Here is a 3,088-nt window from a genome sequence, read left to right as displayed (position 1 = left end):
TTTTCAAGCATACCACGGTCAGAAGAATTTCGAGCAAAACACATATAAGTGCGGTACACGCGCCTTTAAGTTCGCTTTCCTTCAACGTTATCCATCGACGTTCCCCCTCCAGACCGGCGGAGCGACGAAGACAGCACCTGGATGCATATCGTTCNGTCCTTTAGAAGACGCGGACAACTCCTCTCACAGAACGCTGGGTCTATTTATATATAAGTCTATGGAGAAGTCAGATGGTGCGGAACGTGCGTAATGCGGAACTGTCGGAACGTTCGTGATTGGTTGTGACTTGATTGCAGGATCGACAGAATCAAGTCACGACCAATCACGAACGTTCCGACAGTTCCGCATTACGCAGGTTCCACACCATCTGACTTCTCTCTGAGGGTGCTTTCCAACTACGTACACAGGCGACACTGTGTTACACAGTGTCCACTAGTGTGAGTGAGACGCACTGATATGCTCTTTTTCACACTAATGGACACAGCGTTACACAGTATCGCCTGTGTACGAAGTTGGAAAGCACTCTGAGCAATAAAGATAAAATATATTCGGGTGAAGAATCGGAGTATAGTCCTGGGGTACGTTCCAAAATCTTACCTTGGTAACCGAAAACTATAGTACACGTGATGTAAAATATAGCATTTTAGTAACCAAGGTAAGATTTTGGAACGTAGCTCTGCATGATCAAGGGTACGTTTCAAAATCTTACCTTGATAACCGAAAACTATAGTACACGTGATGTAAAATATACCATTTTAGTAACCAAGGTAGGATTTTGGAACGTACCCCAGAGGGTGCGCTCAGACCACTCAACAGTTGCACAACGGTTAAGAAATAATCACTTATGATTGGATCATACTTTTGGAACTGTAGCAGGTTTTGAAGAATAGTCCTATCATAAGTAATGATCCCTCAACGTTGAATTTTTTGAACGTAACCGGAATCGACTCCCTGACTTACGCTTGCGATCGTTGCGAGCGCCAAGTGAAACTTATTTTATATTAGAAACAAACATTGCGGTCAGCCATCTTGAATGATTTCACAGGGTTATCGACACGGTCGGGCAGTGTCCGCATAGTGTCCGTCGACAGTTCGGCAATGTGGTGTTGTGTGTTGCGTTGTGTTGCGTTAACGGCGGTTGTTAAGTGTTTTAGTTTTGCGGATCGAGGTTGACATTGGCGCCGGCTCTGCCACGGACATGGCGACGATGGTCGCACATTAATGTGCATTATATCAACTCGCCGAATCCGAGTTCTTGTCACATCGGGAACGAGAACGCGACGCGGATTGTAAGAAAAACTGCCAGGGCGCCGCCGAACGGAATAGCGTGGAGTTTGCAATTCGCACGATCGAGGGGATGCTTGCGCACACATGGTGACATCGTCTTCCGGGTCAGTTAAAAAAAAAGTAAATTTCAATTACATACTGTGTATAAGGGTTTCGCGCTTTCTGGATGACGCCAATTGACTGAGACTGCAAGGAAGTTCCGGCGTACTCGCCGAAGCAACACTTCCATGGGGTGTATAATGTTTAGTATAATGGCGATTCGAAAGGTGTTTTGTTAATAATGAGATCATAGTGGACCTATGATCCAAGAGGAATTATATTTGACTAAACTGGTCATCATTTTATTGCATTACTTTCGAAATTTAAAGTGAACTAATTTGTGTGTTCAAAATTGTGTAATTTACAAATATTGCAGTATTTCAGGTAGTGATTAAAAGAAACTTATTTTATTAAATAAAATAATATGCGATTATTTAATATTAATGAAAACTTTATATTTGACTTCTAGTTTTCATAACTTTCTCTTTTGTTATATTATAACATTGATATTGATATTTTAATCTCAGTAAAATTGAAAATGTTAATTGTGTAACAATATGGAAACATTTAACGTAGTACTTATAGTGGATATATAACTTTATAATAAGTTATTCTGCTTGATGTAACTTGAGGGAATTACATATAAATTAATTTATTAATTTTATTATAATTTGTATTTTAATGTCACATAATTCATACAGCATATATATATTATTATATACATAAAATATACATATAAAATCTCTAAGATTGTAACACAAGTTGCAAATATATATTCTAATTATGTAGTTTGAAGTTTATCAATAATAATATTAGACATAACACATCTAGAAAGAAAGAAAAAGTAGATATGTGTATGTAAGTGGATCATTATCAAGTATAGTTTATATTATCATATATTAAATAAAAGTAAAGTAATTTTGAATGTTATGTTCAGTTTTGCCATGTGTATAAATTTGTACCATAATATAAAATATATTTTGTCCATATATTATTTAAAAAACAACATTCTTGAAGCTAAATAACTTATAAACTTTTATCTAAAATTATAGATATATTTTTAGCAGAAGTGTTAGATACATTCACAGATAGAATACAAATCTAGATAATACTGTGTGAATGAACCCTGTAGAAAGGGTGCCACATCATTCCACAAATATATCACAACATGTCTGCCATAACACCAGCAATTATGTGACTATGCAAGCAATGCAAAATTATAGCTCTTTTCACATCTATCTTACCATAGGAACAACACTCAAGTATTGATTGCAGCAGCATGGTGTGTTATGGGAGGAGGATTAAAGCTTGAGACAGACCCACCTATTGCATCTTATGTCTGTTATTCAACTTTTGTTCTTATTAATCTTCTTACCAATTTTAGAATATACAAGTGAATTATACATATTATATTAAAGATATATATTATATATTTAATATAATATGTTATATTAAGACATATATTAAAGCATATTTATTATATTAAGATATATTAAAGCAATGTACGTACATACACACACATATATATATTTAAAGAGTATAAATAAGCACATAAGATTAAAACTGACATTTTATTTAAATTTTTACTATAAATTTATATTTTTGACAACTTTACAAAATTAATAGAAAGAATTTTATGTACTTTGAGTTTGTTTAGTAATTTTTATTTCAAATTTATTTTTTTATGGGACTATATTTACATATTAAAGTATAATTATACATATATGTATTATAGATATATAGTTTAGTTATATATATGTGT

The 3,088-nt window shown here is 34.2% G+C and overlaps 1 protein-coding gene across 5 annotated transcripts in view; it reads left to right on the top strand.

Moving 5' to 3' along the window:
- The first annotated feature begins 1,010 nt into the window (after nt 1-1,010).
- Nucleotides 1,011-3,088, top strand: part of LOC109861724 — a 14,308-nt gene continuing 12,230 nt past the window's right edge. For all 5 annotated transcript variants that reach the window (XM_020441503.1, XM_020441502.1, XM_020441501.1 and 2 more), the window contains exon 1: nt 1,011-1,391. The gene's annotated coding sequence lies outside the window, so the exon portion shown is untranslated. The remainder of the gene's footprint in view (nt 1,392-3,088) is intronic.

This window comes from Pseudomyrmex gracilis, unplaced genomic scaffold (genome assembly GCF_002006095.1).
Source record: "Pseudomyrmex gracilis isolate BER0280 unplaced genomic scaffold, ASM200609v1 scaffold_961, whole genome shotgun sequence".
Lineage (NCBI taxonomy): Eukaryota > Metazoa > Arthropoda > Insecta > Hymenoptera > Formicidae > Pseudomyrmex > Pseudomyrmex gracilis.
This window is presented reverse-complemented; position numbering and strand designations above follow the sequence as displayed.